Source organism: Felis catus, chromosome A1 (assembly GCF_018350175.1).
Source record: "Felis catus isolate Fca126 chromosome A1, F.catus_Fca126_mat1.0, whole genome shotgun sequence".
Classification (NCBI taxonomy): Eukaryota; Metazoa; Chordata; class Mammalia; order Carnivora; family Felidae; genus Felis; species Felis catus.
In genome coordinates, this window is record NC_058368.1 from 153,958,798 (window position 1) to 153,984,547 (window position 25,750).

The 25,750-nt window shown below is 34.6% G+C and overlaps 1 long non-coding RNA gene across 1 annotated transcript; it reads left to right on the forward strand.

The window, feature by feature from the left end:
• Nucleotides 1–22,758: 22,758 nt before the first annotated feature.
• On the forward strand, nucleotides 22,759–24,772 carry LOC123385019. The gene is made up of 2 exons (XR_006596965.1): nucleotides 22,759–22,898; nucleotides 24,667–24,772. It is a non-coding gene; the product is annotated as an uncharacterized LOC123385019 (long non-coding RNA).
• Nucleotides 24,773–25,750: the final 978 nt, after the last annotated feature.

Below are 25,750 nucleotides of genomic sequence, written 5' to 3' on the forward strand. Positions count from 1 at the left end.
TTTTTTTCCTGCTTTTTCCTTGTGAGCTTTTGTTAAAATTTTATTTCTGTAATATTTTTCATTCCAAGGGCTCTTTCTTGGAAAGGAAATTCCTTTTTATAGAATATTGTTCTGAGTTCATGGTTGCAATATTTTTCCTTAACTGTATAAAATATTTATATATTGTTTAAAATTTTTATTTGTATTATCCATTTTCTTTGAGTTCCATTTTTTTTGTTTGTAAGTATGATCTTTATCTTTCAAGTTAGAAACTTCTCAAGTATTTTGATATTAACTATTGAGACCTTCTTTAAATCTATGTGATAGTGAGGCTCTTAAGGAAGTTCTGTGCATGAATTTTTGTTTCTGGCCTTCACTATTGAGTGTTGGATTGGAATCAAGATGTTTGGTAAGATTCTCTTCCAATAAATGGCCTTTCAATTTGTTTACATTGCTAATTTTTTCCATACTGTTCAGTACTGTGAGAAGTGAGAAGTGAAAAACTTTGTTGCTAGAGATGTGGGTGCCCTGGACCATAGTGAGGGGAGAGATGAATCTGAGGCTCTTATGTTCCAGCCTGTAGAGCTTTCTTAATCCCTTCATTTCCAAAGACAGTATCTCACACTCCTGTTCTTTGCTATCCCTGGCATCTTCAAATCTTCAGCAATTTGGTGTAGTCTTTCCAAAGTGTATACTCTGGCCTTCTTCTTCTTCTTCTTCTCATTTTTTAAAATCTATATTTCAAAAATAGCTGGTATCTCCAAATTCTGAGCCTCTCTCAGTGCATAATCGGTTCACTTCTTCTAGATACCCTTGCTCAGATTTTGCTTTTTCCTCTTGGCTGAGTTAACCATCTGCTTTCCATCTGCCCAAGTTTAACATCTTTTATATCTTCTGTCACTTCCTTCACTGTTTTCTTAGCCTATGGTTCTATATTATTTTATTCCTTTATTGTCACAGACAAGTAGCAAGCTCTTTTTTTTTTCAAGAGGAAGGCAGTATGAGTTCCTTTTATTTTTTTTTATTTTTTTTTATATATATGAAATTTATTGACAAATTGGTTTCCATACAACACCCAGTGCTCATCCCAAAGGGTGCCCTCCTCAATACCCATCACCTACCCTCTCCTCCCTCCCACCCCCCATCAACCCTCAGTTTGTTCTCAGTTTTTAAGTCTCTTATGCTTTGGCTCTCTCCCACTCTAACCTCTTTTTTTTTTTTCCTTCCCCTCCCCCATGGGTTCCTGTTAAGTTTCTCAGGATCCACATAAGAGTGAAACCATATGGTATCTGTCTTTCTCTGTATGGCTTATTTCACTTAGCATCACACTCTCCAGTTCCATCCACGTTGCTACAAAAGGCCATATTTCATTTTTTCTCATTGCCACGTAGTATTCCATTGTGTATATAAACCACAATTTCTTTATCCATTTGTCAGTTGATGGACATTTAGGCTCTTTCCATAATTTGGCTATTGTTGAGAGTGCTGCCATGAACATTGGGGTACAAGTGGCCCTATGCATCAGTACTCCTGTATCCCTTGGATAAATTCCTAGCAGTGCTATTGCTGGGTCATAGGGTAGGTCTATTTTTAATTTTCTGAGGAACCTCCACACTACTCGACACATCCCCAAAGGCAAGGGAATTAAAAGCAAAAGTGAATTACTGGGACCTTATGAAGATAAAAAGCTTCTGCACAGCAAAGGAAACAACCAACAAAACTAAAAGGCAACCAACGGAATGGGAAAAGATATTCGCAAATGACATATCGGACAAAGGGCTAGTATCCAAAATCTATAAAGAGCTCACCAAACTCCACACCCGAAAAACAAATAACCCAGTGAAGAAATGGGCAGAAAACATGAATAGACACTTCTCTAAAGAAGACATCCGGATGGCCAACAGGCACATGAAAAGATGTTCAGAGTAGCAAGCTCTTATGTGGTAAATTCAGCGGTTTCTTCTCAACTGGTCTTTTTCTGTGTGGGGATCATCTTTATTTTCCCAAGTAATAACGATAGTAAAGGAAACTTACATTTATTGAGTGTCTACTCTGTGACAGGCCATATACTAGGCATTACACAAATTACCTCATCTAATTCTTGTGATCCTATAACAGTACTATTATTATCCAGTACTTACAGTAAAGAAACTGAGGTTTACAGAGCTTTAATGATTTGCCTCATGGCAAAAAAGCAGCAAAGAGGAAATCCTGGGTTTTTACCAGGGTTATCTGATTCTATTGACTTTGCTTTCAGTTATTAATCAACTGTGTATAATGATTGTCCATGACTCAAGTTTGGACAAGGTTTGTATGGACCATTCTAGGAATAGTTGGTCAGGTGTTGGCAAAAAATAATTTTATTGTATTTCTGTTTTTTTTTTTATGGATGAGTATTTCTTGCCAGAGGGGACTATGAGTATTACCATCAGTATATTTAACAATATTTATTAATGTGTATTTTATGTAACATAAAATACACCCATTTTAAGGATACAGCCCATGAATTTTAGTAACTTTACAAATGTAAAACAATCATCACCACATATCCATTTTGGAATATCTTTATTCTTTCAGTAAGATCCCTTATGGTCATATATAGTATATTCCTATTTCCACCCCAGCCACGAGGCAACCACTAACTTACTTTATGTCTTTACAAATTTTTCATTTCTGTAAATTTTATGTAAATGTAATCATGATGTAAAGTCTCTTATGTTTGACTTCTTTTACCTAGCAGAATGTTTTTGATCTTCATCCATGATATTGCATATGTCAGTAGTTCATTTATTTTTATCACTGAATAGCATTCAACTGTATGAATATGTCACTATGAGTGTACTCATTCACAAGTTGATGCACATTTAATTTGTTTCTAGCTTGGGACTATTATGAATAGTGATGCCATTAATATTAGTTTGTAAATTTTTGCTGGGTCATATACTAGTTTTATATCTAACTTTTTGAGAAACTGTTGAACTCTTTTCCAAAGTGGCTGCGGTATTTAATACTATCAGTCTTAACCTTAACATTTAGTCTTCTTTCCCTTGTGTTTCCTGGCTGAGGCCTCAAGTGGCCCATAAAAGACATTATCTCTTCAGACTTCCTCTCTCCGTTTTCATATTTGCTCTCATTCTATTTTTACATAGTTTCTTACAGATCTTTTTAATTTTTAATTGTAATTAAACCATTTTAAATTACACACACACACACACACACGCACACACACACCTGTGTGCGCACTTCCTAAATGAACAGCTTCCTGACTTTTTTCCAAATCTAACATACATCTATGTAAGCACAACATATTTTGTGATATGGGATATAAGACCAGCACAAAAGAACCTGTCTCATTGTTTTACCCTATCTCCAAGAGATAACCAGTATTCTACCTTCTATAGTAATAGGTTAATTTTTAAAATTATTGATCCTTATATAAAATGAATTGTTTTTATTCTCTTTTTACAACAGCTGTATTGAGCTGTAAGTTAAATATTATAAAATACACCCTTATAAAATGAAAACTTAATGGTTTTTGTTACAGTTACATAGTTGTTCAACTTTCAGCATTATCTCATTGTAGAACATTTTTATCACCCCAAAAACCCATATCCATTAATCCATATCACTTCCTATGCCCTTTCCATCTCAGTCCCTGGCAACCATTAATCTGTTTCTGTGTTTATGAATAAACATATTCTAGACATTTTATATAAACGGAATCATACATTATATCGTCCTGTGTGAATTTTTTAACATAGCAAAATGTTTGCGAAGTTTATACATGTTGTTGTATGTATCAATGCTCATTCTTTAACTCCGAACAAGATTCCATCATGCAGATATACCACATTAGGCCATCCCTCTATCAGTTGATGGACATTTAATTAGTTTCCACTTTGTGGCTATTATGACTATTGTTTCTAACACTTGAGTATATTTGTGTGTGTGTGTGTGTGTGTGTGTGTGTGTGTGTGTGTATGTATATATTTAATTCTCTTGGGTATAAATCTAGGAGTGGAATTGTTGCATCATATGGGAACTCTAAGTTTAATATTTTGAGAAATTACCAAACTGTTTTCCAAAGTGAATGCACCATTTTACAATCCCACCAACAATTCATGAGAGTTCCAGTTTCTTTACTTCTTCTCTAACATTTATTATTATTTGTCTTTTTTATTTTAACTATTTTAATAGGTCTGAAGTGGTATTTCATTGTGGTTTTGCTTTACATTTACTAATGAAAATTACTAATTACTAATTACTAATGCTGTTAAGCATCTTTTTGTGTACTGATTGACCATACATTTATCTTCATTAGATAACTATCTTTTGAAATCTTTTCTTGCTTTTAATTTGATTATCTTTTTATTGATGAGTGGAAAGATTTTTTATATATTCTTGATGCAAGTCCCTTATCAGATGTATAATTTGCAAATGTTCTTCCTAATCTCTGGGGTGTCTTTTCACTTTTTAAATGTATTTTCTGAAGCACAAGATTTTTAAATTTTAATGAAGTACAATTTATCTAATATTTCTGCGTGTGTGTGTGTGTGTATGTGTGTGTGTGTGTGTTGTCCTATCTAAGAAATCACTGCAAACCCAAGATCACAAAGATTTACTCTTCTACTTCCTTCTAGGAATTTAATAATTTTGCCTTGTCCCTGTATTTAGGTCTATAAACCATTGGATTAATTTTGGTGTGTGGTGTGAAGTAGGAATCGGACTTTATTTTTGCATATAGTATCATTTGTCTTCGCAGTTTTTATTAAAACGCTATTCTTTCCCCCATTTAATTGACTTGGCACCATTGTTGAAAATTAATTGGCCATAAACCTAAGGTTTTATTTCTGGACTCTCAGTTGTATTCCATTGATATATATGTTTATCCTTAAGCCAATACCATACTGTCTTGAATATCTTAACATTGTACTAGCTTTTGAAATCATAATTCTTGGGTCCTTAAACTGTTTCTCTTTTTCACAATTATTTTGGCTATTCTGTATCCCTTGAATTTCCATATGAACTTTAGGGTGAGTTCATCACTTAGGCAAAAATAGCATCTGAGATTTTGATAAGAATTGCTTTGAATCTGTCGATCAATTTAAGAAGTGTCACCATCTTAACAATTTAAATCTGTCATTCTGTGAATATATGATGCCTTTCCATTTACTTGTCTCCTTTAAATGTTTTCAATATTTTGTAATTTTCAGTAAAAACTACACTACTTTTATTATGTTTGCCATTATGTATTTTATTATTTTTTCATTCCATTGTAACTTGCTATTATTTTTATAAGTGTTTTTTAAAAATGTTTATTTATTTTTGAGAGAGAGCATGAATGAGGGAGAGGAGGAGAGGATATATAGAAAGAATCCCAACCAGGCTCCACATTCAGCATGAAGCCTGATGCAGGGCTTGATCCCAGGACTGCGAGTTCATGAGCTTAGCTAAAATCAAGAGTGTCACGCTTAACTGACTGTGCCACCCAGGAGCCCATAATTATTCTCTTAATTTTATTTTTCAATTGTTCATTGTTAATGTATGTAAATACATTTGGTGTTTGTGTGTTGATTTTGCATCCTGCAACTTTGTTGAACTCATTCATTACTTGTAATAGCATATTGTGTGAATTCATAGGATTTTCTAGAAACAAGATTTTGTCATGCAAGAATACAGATGGTTTTACTTCTTCTTTCTTTCCAACTGGGTGAATTTGCTTTTCTTGTCTAATTATCCTAGTAAGACAACCTTTAGTACAGAATTAAATAGAAATAGTAAGAGATGGCAGCTTTGCTTTGTTCCTGACGTTAAGAGGGAGTTATTCATTCTTTCATAAGTATGGTGTAAGCTGTGGGTTTCTCATGGATACTCATTATTAGGTTGAGGACATTCTCTTGTACTTCTAGTTTGTTGAATCCTTTTTATTATTGCAGCACATTGGATTGCATGACATATCTCTCCTGCCTCTTATTTGTATTATGCTGTGGTTTTGCCCTTTATCCTACTAATGAGGTGTATGATAGTGATTGATATTAGGCATTAAAACAAACTTGTAATTTTGGATAAATTCCACTTGGTCATAGTGTATATAATCCTTTGTATATAAGCTGGATTCTGTGTGCTAGTGTTTTGTTGGGGATTTCTACATACACATTCATAATGGATGTAGGTCTATAATTATTCTTTCTTATGATGTATATTCTGGTTTCAGTATCAGGCTAGTATTAATGTCCATGTTCTTCCCAATTCTATTTTTGGAAGATTCTGTGAAGGATTGGAATTAATTCCTCTTAAAGTATTTGGTAAAATTCATTTATAAAGCTTGGGACTGGACTTTTCATTGTGGTAAGTTGATTTTTGTTTGTTTGTTTTTTTAAGTAGCAACTCAATGTCTTTTGTTTGTGTAAGACCATACACATTTCTTATGTTTTTAATAGTCACTTTGGTTGTTGGTGTCTTTCTAGAAATTTTCCAATTTCATTTAGATAGTCTAATTTTCACAAAAAGTTGTTAATATTCCCTTATAACTATTTAAAAAATTTTAATGTGTATTTATTTCTGAGAGAGAGACAGAGCATGAGTAGGGAAGGAACAGAGAGAGAGAGGGAGAGACACAGAATCTAAAGTAGACTCCAGGCTCTGAGCTGTCAGCACAGAGCCCGACTTGGACTCAAACTCATGAACCGTGAGATCATGACCTGGGCCAAAGATGGGCCCTTAACCAACTGAACCACTCAGGTGCCCCTCCTTATGACTATTTTTATTTCATTAAAGAAGTAGTGGTGCCTCCTATTTTACAACTGATTTTAGTAATTTGAATCATTTTTTCTTGGTCAGCCTAACTAACGTTTTATTAATTTTCTTGATCTTTTCAAAGACTCATCCTTTGTTTTTGCTATTATTTTTCAATTATTTAGTTATTCTCTATTTCAATTTTTTTCTCAAACCCTCATTATCTCCTTTTTTATGCTTGCTCTGAGTTTACTTTGACCTTTTGTTTTCTAGTTTTGTAAGATGAAATTTTACGTTATTGATTTGAGATCTTTCATCTTTTTTAATATAAATATTTACAGGTATAAATATTTTTAATGTAAATATTCACAGTATCCCTATGAATACTATTTTTACTGCACTGAATAAATGTATTTATATTGCGTTTTTATTTCCATTTTTCTCAAAGTATTGTGCAATTTTTCTTGGAATACTTTTGACAAAGAATAATAATCTTTAAATGATTATTTATGAGTATATTCCTTAATTTCCACAAATTTGTGAAATTTCCAAACTTCATTCTGTTACTGATTTCTAATTTTATTCCATTTTGGTTAGAGAACATAGTTTGTATGAATTCAGTAATTTTAAGTTTATGGAGGCTTTCTTTCATTTCTTTTTTGTTTGGCTTACTTCACTCAACATTGTATTTGTGAGATTTATCTCTTTGTTTGTTTGTTTAGCTTTGTAATGCCTCCATAATGTGAATATTACACAATTAATTACCTATTAAATTGATGGGTAATGATGAGTAAATTGTTTAGATTATTTGCATTATTTTTTTACATTTTATATGCATATTTTGGTGCACACGTGTATGCACTTTTTTGTGTATATAACTTGGAATAGAATTAGTTGGTTATAGGAATATATGTATTATGTGTGTGTATGTATTTAAGTGTAGCAGATACTTTAGCAGATAATTTGTTTTCCCACAAACAATGTATGACAGTTTTACTTTTTCACATCCTCACCAGTATTGCACTTTCACTGTGTTTTAATTTTAGGTCTTTTGGTAGGTATATATGGCCGTCTTTTTAAATTTTTTTTTAAAAATCTTTATTAGTTTTGAGAGAGAGACAGCGTGTGAGCAGGGGAGGAGCAGAGAGAGAGGGAGACACAGAATCCAAAGCAGGCTCCAGGCTCTGAGCTGTCAGCACAGAGCCTGATGCAGGGCTCGAACTCATGAACCATGAGATCATGACCTGAGCCAAAGTCGGATGCTCAACCGACTGAGCCACCCAGGCGCCCCTATATATGGCAGTCTTAATGTGACTTTAATTTGCATTCTCTGGTGGCTAATGAGGTTGAGCCCCTTTTCATGTTTATTGGACAGTAGGACACAGTCTTTATGTGTCTATTCAAGAACTTTTTTGTCCATATTCTGTTATTACATTCCCTATAATTTTTAGGAGTGTATATATATTCTGAGTATGCATATTTCACCTGTGTGTGTATGTGCTACAAATATTTTCTAGATTAAGGAATTCTCACATTTTCAGTTTGCTGTTTTTATCTTGATCAGGTGAAGAATTATAACAAATTTTGTGCAATGAAGATGATTTTATAAATTTTCTCATTTATTCTTTAGCTCATTTATTTATTTTTTAGTATAAAACTAATCTCGCACTCTTGAAATAAAGCATTGTCCAGATGTATTAACTTTTAAATTTTTACTAGCTTTTTTTCTTATTATGTTTAATATTTTGGGATTATTTTCACAAAAGAAATTGACCTGTAATTTTCTCTCTCATTTTTTTCCAGGTTTGGTTTCAGAGTCATGCTGCTCTCATAGAATGGCTTTGAAGGTATTTCTTACTTTTCTATTCTTTGGCAGAGTTTGTTTCAATAGGCATGTTTCTTTCTACATATTTGAAAACTACCAGTGAAGCAATCTGGTCCTAAGGTTTTCTTTGTAAGTTGGCTTTTCTTTATGAATTCAGTTTATTAATATCTATATTACTATTCACATTACTTATTTTTCAGTCATTTGTGGTAAGTTTTCAAATTTATTGGCATATGATTGGTCATAATACCTTATTTGTATCTTCTTAATGTTTCTATGTTTAATGGAGAGTGTGATGCTAAGTGAAATAAGCCATACAGAGAAAGACAGATACCATATGTTTTCACTCTTATGTGGATCCTGAGAAACTTAACAAAAACCCATGGGGGAGGGGAAGGAAAAAAAAAAAAGAGGCTAGAGTGGGAGAGAGCCAAAGCATAAGAGACTCTTAAAAACTCAGAACTGAGGGTTGATCGGGGTGGAAGGGAGGGGAGGGGAGGTGATGGGTATTGAAGAGGGCATCTTTTGGGATGAGCACTGGGTGTTGTAATGTTTCATTCTTGATATTGGTTGTGATTTCTCTCTTTTTTGCCCTTGATCAATATTTCTGGGTGTTATTAATCTTGCCAAATAAACAAAGTTTTGCTATTTAAGTTTTATTCTCACGTTGACATATTTCCTTTGTCATTAACCTATGATCTTACTTTTGCTATTTCTTTTCTTGTACATTCTGTGGGCCTAATTTGCTCTTGTTTGCTAACTTCTTGAAATTGATATTGTGATAGTTTATTTTCGATAACATATTCATTTAAGGTTACAAATATTTCTCTAAGCTTATCTATAGGTTCATACCAAAGTTTGATATGCAATATTATTAATTCAGTTTAAAATATATTTTTATGCTTCCACACATACTTTTGTTTTTTTGTTGTTATTTTGTTTTTCCAAATTTTTATTATATTCTAGTTGGTTAACATATAGTGTAATATTGGTTTCAGGCATAGAATTTAGTGATTTATCACTTACATATAACATCCAGTACTCATCATAACAAGTGCACTCCTTAATACCGATGGCCCATTTAGCCCATCCCTACCCACCTCCCTCTGGGTCAACCCTCAGTTTATTCTCTATCACTAAGAGTCTCTTGGGGCATCTGGGTGGCTCAGTCGGTTAAGCGTCCAACTTCAGCTCAGGTCATGATCTCACGGTCCGTGAATTCGAGCCCCACGTTGGGCTCTGTGCTGACAGCTCAGAGCCTGGAGCCTGTTTCAGATTCTGTGTCTCCCTCTCTCTGACCCTCTCCCATTTGTGCTCTCTCTCTCTCTGTCTCAAAAATAAATAAACGTTAAAAATTTTTTTTAAAAAAGAGAGTCTCTTAATTTTTATTTCCCTTTCTCTCTCTCTTCTTTTCCTTCCATTTATTCATCTGTTTTGTTTCCTAAATTCCACATATGAGTGAAATCATATGGTATTTGTCTTTCTCTAACTTATTTTCCTCAGCATAATACACGCTAGCTCCATCCACATTGTTGCAAATGGCAAGATTTCATTCTTTTTAATTGCTGAGTAATACTTCATTGTTTATATAGACCACCTTTTCTTTTTTTTTTTCAGTTTATTATTTTAAGAGATAGAGAGAGCATGAGTGGTCTCAGAGAGAGAGTTGGCAGAGAGTTAGAGAGGTAGAGAGAGAGAGGGTGAGAGAGAGAATCCCAAGCAGGCTCTGCACTGTCAGCACAGAGCCCAACACTGGGCTTGATCTCACGAACTATGAGATTATGACCTGAGCCAAAATCAAGAGTTGGACGCCTAACCTACTGAGTCACCCAGGCACCCCAGCATAAAATATGCCACCTATTCTTTATCCATTCGTCAGTCAATGGACATTTGGTCTCTCTCCATAGTTTGGCTGTTGTTGAAAATGATGCTATAAACATTGGGATGTATGTACCCCTTCAAATATATTTTTGTATCCTTTGGGTAAATACCTAGTACTGCAATCACTGGATCTTAGGGTAGTTCTATTTTTAAGTTTTTGAGGAACCTCCATACTGTTTTCCAGAGAGGCTGCATCAATTTGTATTCCTACCACAAATGTAAGAGTTCCCTTTTCTCTGTATCTTCACCAACATCTGTTGTTTCCTGCTGTTAATTTTAGCCATTCTGACAATCGTGAAGTGGTATTGTAGTTTTATTTGCATTTCCGCGATGATGAGTGATGTTGAGAATCCTTTCATGTGTCTGTTAGCCATCTGGAGATGTCTTCTTGGAAAAATGTCTAGTCATATCTTGTGCCCATTTCTTAACAATACTATTTATTTTTTCGGTATTGAGTTTAGTAAGTTCTTATATATTGTGGATACTAAACCTTTATCAGCTATGTCATTTGCAAATATTTTCTCCCATTTCACAGGTTGCCTTTTAGTTTTGTTGATTGTTTCCTTTGCAGTGCAGAAGCTTTTTATCTTGATGAAGTCCCAAAAGTTTGTTTTTAATCTAATAAGAAGTTGTTACGGGTGTGTTCTCCTCTATGATTTTGATTGTTTCCTGCTTCTCATTTAGGTCTTTTATCCATTTTGAATTTAATTTTGTGTATTATGGAAGAAAATGGTCATTTTCATTCTTCTGCATGCTGCCATCCAGTTCTCCCAATACCATTTGTTGAAAAGACTGTCTTTTTTCCCTTGGATATTCTTTCTCCTGCTTTTTCAAGGATTAGTTGACCTTATAATTGTGGGTCCATTTCTGGGTTTTCTATTCTGTAACTTGGATTTATGTGTCTGTTTTTGTGCCAGCACTATACTGTTCTGAGGATTAGAGGTTTGTAATATAACTGGAAGTCTGGAATTGTGATGCCTCTAGCTTTGCTTTATTTCCCCCAAGATTGCTTTGGCTATTTGGGGTCTTTTTGGTTCCATACAGATTCTAGGCTTGTTTCTTATAGCACTGAGACAACTGCTGGTGGCATTTTGAAAGGGATTGCATTAAATGTGTAGATTGCTTTGGGTAGTATAGACATTTTAACAATATTTGTTCTTCTATGCATGAGCATGGAATTTTTCTCCTTTTGTGTGTGTGTGTGTTCTCTTCAATTTCTTTCATCAGTGTTCTGTAGTTTTGAGAGAACAGACATTGTACCTCTTTGGTTAGGCTTATTCCTAGGTATCTTATAGTTTTTTGTTGCAATTGTAAATGGGATCAATTCCTTGATTTCTTTTTCTGCTGCTTCTTTCTTGCTGTATAGAAATGCAGCCGATTTCTGTACATTGATTTATATACTGCGACTTTGCTGAGTTCATGTATTAGTTCTGGCAATTTTTGGTGAATGCTTTTGGGTTTTATACATAGAGTATCATGTCATCTGCAAATAGTCAAAGTTGACTTGTTCCTTGATGATTTGGATGGTTTTTATTTCTTTCTGTTTTCTGATCACTGAAGCTAAGACTTCCAGTACGATGTTAAATAGTAACGGTGACAATGGAGATCCTTGTCATGTTCCTGACTGTGGAAGAAAAGCTCTCAGTTTTCCCCCACTGAGAATGATATTAGCTGTGGGTCTTTGGTATATGGCTTTTATGATATTGAGGTATGTTCCATCTATCCCTACTTTGTTGAGGGTTTTTATCAGGAATGGATGCTGTATTTTGTCAAAGAGTTTTTCTGCATCTATTGAGAAGATCATATGGTTCTTGTCCTTTCTTTTATTAAAGTGGTATATCACATTGATAGTTTTGTGAATATTGAACCAGTCGTGCAGCCCAGGAATAAATCCCACTTGATTATGGTGAATAATTCTTAATGTACTGTTGGATTCGATTTGCTAGCATTTTGTTGAGAATTTTTGCATCAGAATTTTTTCATCCAGGATATTGGCCTGTAATTCTTTTTAGTGTAGTCTTTGGTTTTGGAATCAAGGTACTATTGGCTTTATGGAATGAGTTTGGAAGTTTTCCTTCTATTTCTATTTTTTGGAACAGTTTGAATAGGTATTAACTCTTTAAATACTTGGTAGAATTCCCATGGGGAGCCATCTGACCCTGGACTTTTGTTTTTTGGTAAATATTTTATTATTGATTCCATTTATTTGCTGGTTATGGGTCTTTTCACATTTTCTATTTCTTCTTCTTTCAGTTTTGGGTGTTTGTATGGTTCTAAGAATTTGTCCATTTCTTCAGCTGTTCCTTTTCCAGCTCCTTAAAGTGGAAAATTGAGTTGTATATTTGAGACTTTTCTTCCTTCTTGAGCTAAGCCTGGTTTGCAATATACTTCCCTCTTAAGACAGTCTTTGCTGCATTCCAAAGGTTTTGGACTGTCATGTTTTCATTTTCATATGCTTTCATGTATTTTTAAATTTCTTCTTTAATTTACTTGTTAATCCATTTATTCTTTGGTAGGATGTTCTTTAATCTCCATGTGTTTGTGTTCTTTCCTTTTTTTTTTTTTTTTTTTTTTTTTTTTTTTGGTTGACTTCAAGTTTCATAGTATTGTGAACTGAAAATATGCATGGGATGACCACTATCTTTTGTACCTGTTGAGGGCTGGTTTGTGACCAGTATGTGATCTATTCTGGGGAATGTTCCATGTGCATTTGAAAAGAATGTGTATTTTACTGCTTTAGGATGAAATGATCTGAATATATCTGTTAAGTCCATTTAGTCCAGTGTGTCATTCAAAGCCATTGTTTCCTTGTTGATTTTTCTGCTTAGATAATCTGTCCATTGTTGTAAGTGTGGTGTTAAAGTCCCCTACTATTATGGTATTATTAACAGTAAGCTTATTTTTTTTAAGTTTATTTTATTTATTTTGAGAGAGAATGAGAGAGAGAGAGTAAGAGGGAGAGAGAATCCCAAGTAGTCTCTGCTGTCAGCAAGGAATCTGACGAAGGGCTCAGTCTCATGAACCATGCGGTCATTACCTGAGCTGAAATCAAGATTTGGAGGCTTAACTGACTGAACAACCCAGGCATCTCCAATGAGTTTCTTTATGTTTGTTATTAATTTATTTATAACTTTGGGTTCTCTCAAGTTGGAGGCATAAATATTTATAATTGTCAGATCTTCTTGTTGGATAGACCCCTTAATTATGATATAATGCTCTTCTTCTTCTCTTGCTATACAGTTTTTGGTTTAAAACCTTTGTCTGATATAAGTATGGCTACTCTGACTTTCTCTTGACATCCATTAGCATGATAGATGGTTCTCCATCCCCTCAGTTTCAATCTGCAGATATCTGTAGGTCTAAAATGAATCTCTTCTAGGTAGCATATTGTTGGGTTTCAGTTTTTATAATCCATTCTGATACCTTATGTCTTTGATTTGAACATTTAGTCCATTTACATTCAGAATGAGTATTGAAAGATAGGAATTTAGTGCTATTGTCTTACTTGTAAAGTTGCTGTTTCTGGGGATGTTCTCTAGTCCTTTGTAGTCTTTGTTACTTTTGGTCTCTCTCCCCCCGACCCTGATACAGAGTCCCCTTTAATATTTCCTGAAAGGCTGGTTTAGTGGTCATGAACTCTCTTAGTTCTTTTTTTTGGGGGGGGGTCTGTTTATCTCTCCTTTTATTCTGGATGACAGCCTTGTTGCAGAAAGCGTTCTTGGCTGCATATTTTTTCCCATTCAGCACATTGAGTACATCATGCCACTCTCTTATGGCCTCTGGACAGGTCTGCTATGAATCGGATTTGACTTCCCTTGTAGGTTCAGGATTTTTTTTTCTTGCTGTTTTCAGGTTCTTTCCTTGTCTGTGTATTTTGTGATTTTGACTATGATAACTTTTAATGATAGTTGGCTTTTGTTAAATTTAATGTGAGTTCTCTGTGCTTTTTGGATTCCAATGTCTGTTTCCTTCTGTAGATTAGGGAAGTTTTCAGCTAGGATTGGCTCAAATAAACCTCTCCTTTACTCTTTTCTTCTGGAACTCATATAATAGGAATGTTATTATGCTTTAAGGAGTCACTGAGTTCCCTTAATCTACATTTGTGATCCAGTACCTTTCTTTCCCTCTTTTTTTTTCAGCTTCATTATTTTCCATAATTTTATCTTCTATGTCACTGATTTTCTCCTTTGCTTTGTCCATCCTGTTGTCATTGCATCCATTTAATTCTGCATCTCAGTTATAGCATTTTTTATTTTAGCCTGATTAATTTTTAGTTTCTTATCTCTGAAATAAGGCATTCTCTAGTGTCTTCTATGCTTTTCTGAAGCTCAGCTATTATCCTTATGATTATTTTTTTTAATTATGGTTTAGACATCTTATCGTATCTGTATTGATTAAATCCCTGGCTGTGACTTCTTAATGTTCTTTCTTTTGGACTGAATTCCTCCACCTTTTCATTTTGTCTGTGCCACTGTTTTGTTTTGTTTTGTGTGTGTGTTTTTGTGCGTGATTGTTAAGAAAGCCTGTTGTATTCCTGCTTCTGAGAGTAATGACTATATTAAGAAGAGGTCCAAAGGAGAAAAAAAAGGAAGCTAGATCCTATTTCCCCTAGAGCTGAACCTTTGCAGAAGTCTATGATAAGTAGACTTGGTGCATAAAACATGTTGGTATTCTGGTAGTGGCACCTGCTGCTGATTCCCGAGTGGACTTGTTTTTCTGGAGATGAACCTGCAGGGTGCAGAGGGATGAGACTTGTTGTAAACAGGCTCCAGCCTCCATTGGGTGGCACTGTTTTGCTCACTGAAGTCAGTCAGTTATAATGGGTGTTGCCTGGCTCTCTCATTCTCAAAGAGGGGAATTTGTACCAGTCACTCTTCAGAAAGCCCTCAGAGAAAAGCAAACAATCACCTCTTCTTGTCCCTGGCTTCTGCCTTCACCCTGCCTTCACCCTGCCTGCATCTGAGCTGTCTGCCTGCCAGATGGCATAGTACTCCTGTGTTTTATGTCATGTGTGTGGCTGGGTTTCAAAACTCTACATTCCAAATTTTAGGGACCCATGCACTGTGGACCTGTGCTGATCCTCTGGTGGGGGTCTCAACACACTTTTGCCTTGTGCCAGTTTGCCCCCCCCCCCCCCCCAGAAAAGCAGTCGCACAACTGCAGAATGGTTTGGAGTTTATGGTAAAGTGAAGCACAAAGCCAACACCAAGGTTTTCTGCCCTCAGATGGTATCTTTGTTTCTATGCTAGGGAACAGGGCAGTAGATTGGTGCTCCTGGTTCTTTTTGCCCCTGTAGAAGCAATGCCACTGCTCTCAAATGCACTCCAAGCAGAAGTATGCACTAAGCCCTCTAGGCACTGACGCCGATGATGGTGCATACTTATAAAATTTCGGACTTTGAGCTCTGCTTATAATAACTTGTGGTACTCAGACCTTCTCCTTTTCCCAGTCAATGGTTTTGGGGAAGAGTTTTTTTCTGTGTAATACCCTGCCTGCACTTTTACTCTCTCCCTGTTTCTCTCTCACTCCTGTCTCTGTGATCAGGGTTCTCTCCCCATCTCAGCCACAGTTCTTTTCTCCCCTAGATCAACTCTCTGCAGCTCCTACCTTTCATGATGTGGCCATTATTTATATCTCTAGTTGTGCAGTTTTGCTCTCTCAGTCCTCAGATCAATTTGTTGAGTGTTCAGAATGATTTCATATACATTTAGCTATGTTTAAGGGATGAGGCAAGCCTAGAGTCTTCCTACTCCTCTACCATCTTAACTCTCCTAGTTCAAAATATTTTGTAACCTCTGTGATTTCTTATTAGTTTTGTGTATTATTTGGAATTGTGTTCCTTGATATCTAAACATATGTTACTTTTTAAAGCTTTGTTTAAAAAATGATTTCTAACATGATCATTATTTTCTAAATAAGTATGTATGTATGCATGATTTAAATACTTTGATATTTCTTGAAACTAGTTTTATGATCCAGCATATATTAAATTTTTGTATATATTCTATGTGCCTTTGAAAGTAAAGTACATTCTTTATTAGAAACAGATTTGTAGATTTAAATAAGCCCACGTTTGCTATTCCTTCTGTTCTATTCTGATATATTTCTATTGATTCCGTATCTTTTTGTTTTAATAGTTGTAAAGACTGAAATTTTAAAATTTTCAATATGATTTTGGATTAGTCTGTTTTTCCTTGTTCTAAGGTCAGTTCTTTCTTTATATATTTTCAGACTATTCATTAACTGCAAAAAGTTTAAGACAGTTATATATTTCTGTTGGATTGATCCTTCATCATTATTAAAAATAAATGCCTTTCCTTTGTGGAGTAGTAGTACCTGTGAATTGTTGAGGGAAAATATTTGAGAAAATATTTGCAAATCATATATATGAAAACATACCAGAACATATATTAAGAACATATAAAGAACTCTCAAAATACGAAAATAGACAAGCAAAATATATAAGCCAGATTGGGAATTTTAAAAAGGACATAAATGCATTTTTCCTCTATATAACTTTTAATAACCTGTTTTAGAATAATTTGTAAAGAAAGTTGAATTTTATAATCATCAGATTATAAATGTACTTCCATATTTAAATGATATTCCCATTTATTTTAATATAAAAAAACGAGAAGTTGGTAGCTACATTCCACCTATCACTCACTGTCTTCTTAAGCCATTAACATGGGTCAAAGTTGACTTGAACTCGTTATAAGACTTTTTTTAAGGAGACAGAAATGGAAAAGAAAAGATTGATAAATTATAAAAGACAAGAAGATTTCTATAAAGTTAAAATGCGGTGCAATTATATGGAAAGAAAATAACAATGTGCATTGTAAGGTTTTGAATAAAGTGATCTGCAAATTACCTAGAAAGTTGAGAAAAAAGACTGGGATAATTTTAGTGACATTTTATTCCATAGCCATTTCCTCAAGTATTCTTAGTAATACTTCACATATTCTATAGATATATGACTGGCAAAAGATAATGTCAAAATGTCCATAATATGTGATGAATTCTGTTTTAATTTTATGAAGGCTTTTAGTAAAATTACATTGAAAAATTCACCTATTCTTTTTGAAGTCTCAGACATCTGGCATTTGGCATTGGATCTGAATTTTTTTGTACAAAGGAATTTTTTTTTTTTAGAAACATCATGTCTGTAATACTGAAGTAATGAAGACTTCTTTCATTCAGTGACACATATTTATTACCTACTATGTGTCACGCCCTGTGCTAGAAGCTGGGAACTTACAAGGGTATGAAAAATTTATCAACCTTTAAGGTAAATTTTAGAGCAATGGACAAATCACACAGTAATTACAATTTGATGTAAGTGCTGTAAATACTATTATTAATAATAATAGCAGGTAATAGCAAGAAGTACTTGCTGTATTCCAGAGTCTGTTCTAAGCATTTTCCATGTATTAACTCAGCTAATAATAAAATATAAGCTGCTCCTGTAATTCAATGGACAGCTACCTAATTCCTGTGACACCACAGAAGGCTTCTTGCAGAAGGTGGTGGCTGAGCTGAGTCTTAAGGCATAAATAAAGCCAAGAAAGAAAAGAAAGAATCATAAATAAAGAAAAGAAAGAATCAAAGAAAGACTAGGGACATAGTCTAAATAGAATAGCATTTGCAAATGTATGGATGCATAAATCAGTCAGTACATTGAACTACAAATAAATTAATATATTTGGAGCTTGGGGTATGTGGAAGAATGGTGAAAGGAAAGGATGAAAACAATTTACAAATCAGGTCATGAGGAACTTATATATCATGCCAGGGATGTCGGACTCTCCAGAAAGCAAAGGGGAGTTTTATTTAAAAGTTTTATTTAAAAGTTTTAAACATGACATTAACGTAATCAAAATAGTCATTCCACTTAGTGTGGAGAATGATACAGGAGGGAAATGCTGAAGTTAGATACTTAAGAGAATATTGCAATAATGAAGGCAGGGGATAATAGCCTGGTCTTTAGGCAGTGGGGGGGGGGGGTGAAGACAGTGGACAAAATTGATAGATATGAATAGGTAGGAAATGGTAATCAATTTTTTAATGAGGAGTGTGATAGGTAATTTTATATGTCAGCTGGGCTAGGTACAGTACTCAGAAATTTGGTTAAGCATTATTCTAGATGTTTCTGAGAAGGCATTGTTTAGGTAAGATTAAATTTAAATCAATAGACTTTGAGTGAAGCAGATTATTCTCCATAATGTGGGTGAGCCTCATTCACTCAGTTGGCCTTCATAGAAAAAAGACTGATCTCCCCAGAAGAAGAGGGAACTCTGCCAGCCAACTTGGACGTGAACTGCAACTCTTCCCTGGATCTCCAGTCTGCCAGCCTACCCTGCAGATTTTGGACTTGCCAAGACTCCACAGTCATATAAGCCAATTCCTTAAAATAAATCTCTCTATTATATATCTTATTGGTTTTGTTTCACTTGGGAACCCTAACTAATGCAGAGGGAAGGTAAAAAGGAAGAGTCTAGGATTATTCTCACACTGTATGGTTGGTGGAACCATTAAGACATAGGAAACCCAGGAGAGATGATTCAGGAGGATATAAACGATTTAGTTCTGACATATTTAATATGAGGTATCTGAGGGTACCTACAAATAGAGAGGATCTGTAGATACTTTTATGCGGCTGAAAGTCAAGCAGGAAATCTGGGATAGATATATCACTCTATGGAAGGGGGCTTCTGTAGTTGAAAAAAAAAAAACAACACACATTCAGAAAGACAACCGCAATAACACTGAGACTTAGAGACATAAAGTAAGAATAGAAGCCTGGGATAAGAGGACAAGAAGACTGACAAGAATCTGTTAGAGTTGAAAATAAAAACTAAAACAGGATGGTATCACAGAAGTCAAGAGAAGACAGAATTTTAAGTAAGGATGAGTCACATGCTATCGAATGATATAATTTTAAAATTAAGAGGAAATTGGTGACCTCAGGAAGAAAAATTTTCAAAAGCTATATGCTAGAGCCAAACAGCACTACAGCACTTACTACAGTATTTTCCACAAAAACAAACATATTTTTAGATGTCATACAACCATATTTGTAATGAAATTAGGAGAGAAAATTTTATTTATCATACATATATTGGTCTGCAAAATAACTCTGACACTGAGAGAGTCAAGAAATCTGCCTCTTCTCCTTTGGGCAAGCAGCAGATCTAGAATTTGAACCTGGATGTCTACTGCTCCTTAGAGGAGTCATAATAATACACTGGCTCCCAGAGCTGTAGATGCAAGATAAGAACTCACATCTAGCAGCAGCTGAGAAAGGGGAAAGGAAGAAACAAAGGCAAAAGACAGGGGAACAAATCTTAGACAAAAGCTTGTACTTGATCATAAGAGAAGGAAAAATATAGAGGATATTAGACTAAAGAACACCACCTGAAGAATAGGACAGAATTCCCTTATTGTTAGTATAAGGGAGAGTGTCCAAATCTTTTTCAAAATAAAACAACATAGAAAAATACCAATCAGTTGCGCTTTTAAAATATTATGTAAATTATTTATTTGATTGAATGGGTGTTCTTTTACTTGTTAATATTTAGGACATAGAAATGATAGAGACACCTGGGTGGCTCAGTCAGTTAAGCATCTGGCTTCATTTCAGGTCATTACACTGTGGTTCACAAGTTCAAGCCCCACATCAGGCTTTGTGCTGACAGCTCAGAGCCTGGAGCCTGCTATGGGTTCTGTCTGTCTGTCTGTCTCTCTCTCTCATTCTCTGTCTGTCCCTCCCTGCTTGCACTCTGCCTCTCTCTGTCTCTCTCAAAAGTAAATAAACATTAAAAAATTAAAAAAAAACACATAGAATGATAAATCTAAAGTAAGATCTTAAGTAAAAAAAATTAATTTTAAAAAGTAAGATCTTACGAATGCATACATTTTGGTTTTAAACACTGTATGAGATAAAACACTTGATGTGTAAAAATGCTTCTAATTGTATTTTTTGATTAAAAATACTGTTTGTGTGCTACTTATAATGGGAAAAGATATATTTGCATTATTTGAAGTATCATTTCAGAATTAGCACTTTAATGCTTTTTAAAATACTACCTAATTTTGAAGTGTCATCTCATATTGTGGGTTTTTTTTTAAATAACTGGATCAATGACAAATTTAGTAAAATACACTAACAACAATCACCCCACCATCCAACACAGTTTTTAATAATCTCTGTTTTTATTTTCTTCTGTTTCTGTAAGTGGACATACATTTTGATTTTCAAATATGGTATTTTATCTTGGCTGACTGGTAAAATCTACTGTGTCATTCAGATAAAATGATTGCTTTAGGTCGTTTTACCCACCCAAGTCTTACAAATCTCATTGTTCAGTTTTAAGAATTATTTTGGAAGAGTATAGTATAGCTTGATGAAAGTATTTTATTCATTATTTCTCTAAGGAATCATTTGAGTGTTTGAGGGATAAATACAGAGATTTAAAAAAACTTTTTGTTAATTTTTTTTATTTTGAGAGAGCGAGCGAGAGAGAGCTAGCGAGCGAGCGCACAAGCTGGGGGGAGGCAGAAAGAAGGAGAGACAGAATTCCAAACAGGCTCCACACCATCAGCGCAGAGCCAGATGTGGGGCTCGAATTCACAACCTGTGAGGTCATGACCTGTGCCGAGAGTAAGAGTTGGGTGCTTCGCTGACTGCGCCACCCAGGTGCCCCGCACAGATTTTTCTTCTGTGTTCTGCTCCCTTCCCTGTGTCATATACACTTTCAAAATTGTATGCAGCAACATAGTAATGCCTGTTCACCAAACCCAGTCCGTTTTGTTAATGTTTATTTTGTTTATTTTTGAGAGAGATAGAGAGAGACACACACACACAGCTCTTGTGTTCAGCTCAGGTTATGATGTCACAGTTTGTGAGTCTGACTCTCCAGTCAGGCTCCATGCTGATGGTGTGGAGCCTACTTGGGATTCTGTCTCTCTCTTCCTCTCTCTCTGTCTCTCTGTCTCTTTCCCCCGCTCGATCTCTCTCTAAAAATAAATAAACTTAAAACAGAAAATAAGGGGTGCCTAGGTGGCTCAGTAGGTTAAGTGTCTGACTTCAGCTCAGGTCATGATCTCACGGTTCGTGAGTTCGGGCCGCGCATCAGGCTCTGTGCTGACAGCTCAATGCCTGGAGCCTGCTCCAGATTCTGTCTCCCTCTCTCTCTGCTCCTCCCCCACTCATACTCTCTCTCTCTCTCTCTCAAAAATAAATAAAATAATAAAAAATTAAAAAATAAAAAATGTTAACCTATATGTTAGATATTAACCTACTTTTATATAAAGATAATTGAATTTGTAAATCTTCTTTTGCTAGTCAGGTTGTTTTTAATTATTTGTAATTTTCATTATTTTACTTTACTAAATAAATGATATGTTATAGTTATGTTTATGCCTGAATTCCAATAGTAATTATAGTTTTATATTTCTTGCAGCATTCTTAGACCTTTCCACACTGGTTGAATGATTATTTAAGGCAACCTAGAGAGGAGGGAGATAAAACATGAATGCATGAACTTTAATTAAGCTTGTAAAATAAATACTTTTTATTTCTGTGACATTGTCCTCTAAAATTACAGTTTAACTAAAATCCAGAATATTTCTTTATACATATCTGTTTTTTCTAAAATTCTTATAAAGTCACTACATTAATTTAGCAATTATTCCTTTCAAAAACAAGTCATTTATTTCCTGTTTTGAAAGTCATTTTTTTTAAAGTTTATTTACTTATTTTTAGAGAGAGAGAGAGTGAGAGAACAAATGGGGGAGAGGCAGAAAGAGGGAGAGATAGAATGCCAAGTAGGTTCTGCGCTGTCAGCACAGAGCCTGACGGGAGGCTTGAACCCATGAACCATGAGATCAAGACTTGAGTTTAAATCAAGAGTTGGACGCTTAACTGACTGAGCCACACAGGTGCCCCTTTTGAAAGTCATTTAAACTGTGTGTGTATTTAAATGATAAATTATATAGATTTTATGATCTCTATATGACTAAGAATATATTTGCAAATGTAGATAAATTGCCCTCAGTGTATACCTGTATTTAGCACAAATTTCTTAAATTTGACAAAATTTGATTTTGAATACTTGGTTTTGTAATTCAACACAATCTGTCCACAACATTTACTGATACAGAAAAATTTTAAGCTTATAGGTATGGGAATAGATCCTTGATTTCTAGCAACAAGATAGAAAAATGAGTGGAAGTAATTTACTTTACAGATAATTGTCAAGTAATTTTTCAACAAGCACTGTCTTTGAAATTGCTCTACATTGTGGTAGATTTAGTAATGTATTACTTGGTTTTGTTTGTATTGTTTTGTTTTAGTGAAAGAGGGAGACAGAGAGGTAAAAGGAGAGAGAGAATTTAAGCAGACTCCAAGCCAAGCGTGGAGCCCGAAAGGAGATTCAAATCCACAACCCTGGGATCATGACCTGAGCCAAAATCAAGGGTTGGTCATTTAACCAACTAAGCCACCCAGACACCCCAGAAATGTATTACTTTGTATTGATAACAAACAACATTTCCAGTATAAACACTTCATAAAATCGTCTTTATTGGAGGAAACAGACACTGAATTTTACTTCCGAATAGCTTCCTGCCTACCAATAAGGAAGACAACAGGCATTGCACACCATTTCCTAAAATGACTAAAAATGATGAAGCAAAATTTCTTCTTTCAGTCCTGTGTGGAAAACATAGAACTTTTCTTTTAAAATAAAAATCCTATGCCCAGTCCTTCTGCTCTCCAACCACCTGATGTTTTATGACAAAGCTCTTCAAAGTTTCTTAGTTTTCAAACTTCTAGGGATTTCTTAGTATCTAGAATTCATGCTACTTGGATTTTTTTTCTCTTACAGAAATCTCATATATCTGAATATCCTCTCCCCTTTCAATTCAGTTTCTAGTTTTCGTATGGCAAATCCAAATATACTTTCCTTAATCTATTTATCTATCCATAAAAGTCTTCCTAAGATGCTGTTCTAAAAGCAGTCTGATTTTTCTTTTTCACTGACTCATATTTTAGCAAATTGCCTATTACTCATGTCTGAAAGAGAATGCTCTTAGTTTACTGCTTTACTTTCTTCTTAGAGGGAAAGAAATATTTCTTGATTTCAAATTCTTAATTTTAATTGAAGTGTTTTTTGGTGGGGCTATTTATACTGACCACTCCTACCCATGTTTTTCAGGGTTTCACAGAAAAACCATAGCAACTGGAGATTCCAGTGTATACATCGCCACCTGGCCAACAATTTGATACTTGTACATTAAATTTGAAATTGATATAACTCTTAGAACATCTCTATGTTAATTTACCTTGTATGGGTTTTCAAAAAGTTGTACTTTTAAATTTAGGGAAATAAATTTTCAAAAACCACACCGGAAGGAGCAAATTCAATGCTATTATAATGCCTCTAGAGGGCAGTATTAAATTATTTGAGGCTATCACAGAATTTTCTCGTGCAAGTCACTCAACATGTGAAGAGGTGACAGTGCAAATGTAAGAGGGTAGTATTCTTTATGTAATCTTATTCACAGATGCAAATGACTGTGAAATCTAAGTCCTCACACTTGAATCAACAAGTGTTGTGAGAAGGGGATTTTTTAATTGAGCTTCTTATCTGCTCTCCAGAGAATGAGCTTACTTTCTCCTATTAGGATTTATGGACCATTATTGGCACACTGAAAATACATGAAGCTTAAAATGTGGAGATAAGGGCACTTGTATTTCAGTAGGCATCTTTCCATGCAAGCCACTATAAAAACCACAATTTGGTCAGATCACATTATTTTTACATACAGGATTTGAATTATGGATTTAAGGTAAAAAGGATTTAAATAAATTATTTTAATAATCTTTTCAAAATTTAAATATTTTTAAAAATTAAGTATAATTTTTATACTTGCTTCTGATAAAGGATTCTCTCTCTGTGTATAGAATCTCTATAGATCTATAGAGACAGAGAAATCTAGACATGGATATACACACATCTATATAATATTTCAACTTATTTCTAGTATTCCTATTAATGAAAAAAACACAAGTAAATGTAAGGAATTATAAAGCCCTTTTCACTGAACTTCAGCCTTTTTCACACAGAAGCCATTCTCCATCCCTGTGGCATAGGAGATATTCCTAAGACCAGGGTGAATTATTTGGCCTGCTCAAGTAGGGAACTATAATTTACAGTTTTTCATTTCTGTTCTTTTCTTTGTAGATGTACCTTTCCGAAGTTATAAAGTCAATTTGATTTTTCCTGAATAATCATGTCACACCCTGAGGTGATGAAAGAGGATTCTAGGCCCCAGCTGCTTTCCTGTATTCAAACCTGGTTGAAAGCACGAAGGCTTCTTCTTCTTGTTGTTGATATAAAAGGTAGGATCAGCATGACTGCTTTACTCGTCTTTTGGCATTCTCTTTGGGAGTGTAGAATATATTTTCTTTTATAGAATATGCTCCCAAACTGAATACAGAATCTGAGGGTTGGTTTTGCATTTCTTCCAATGTTTTTTTTCTTTGTGAAGGAAATATTAAGCATGCCCGCTAAATTTGTACAAGTCATGCTTAATTTAAAATTAAGTACCTAAGGAAATGTAGATTTCAGTAAAAAAAACATATTTAAGATAATTTATATAGCTCATATTTCTTAGTAATGTATTTGTATAGTATTGTGAATATTTTATGAAAACTTACGTATCTCTGTGAGAGGTACATAGTATTCTTCCTGCTTTAAAAGCGGGAATGTTGAATTTTAGAGTCAAAAGTGATTTCTGTAAGGTTTTACATAGATGAACATTGACATAGATAAGAAAAAAATTGATTCTTATCTAAAATTTCTTATTACTAAGAAATGTTTTCTACATCAGAAAACAGCCTCTGAAAGTAAAGAAGAACCCAAATCCATTTGCTGCCAACCTTCTCTAAATATCAGGAGCTTCTGAGAAAGTGGATTTCTAGGGGTATCTGGGTAGTTCAGACAGTTAAGCATCCTCATGATTTCATGGTTCGTGGGTTCAAGCCCCGCATCCGTCTCTGTACTGACAGTGCGGAGCCTGCTTGGGATTCTCTCTCTCCCTCTATCTCTGTCCCTACCCCTCCCCCCCAACCCCTGCCTACACTCTGTCTCAAAATAAATAAACATTAAAAAAAAAAAGTAAGTAGACTTCTAGTCTCTCCTCCAGGGCCACACACCCCTACCCTGGCCTTCTTGTCAGTGAGTGAGGCATATGCCTTGAACTATAGATGTTCCTTCTCTGAAATCCAAAACAATAATGAAGTGATAGTTTTGTCTTGGAATAGTC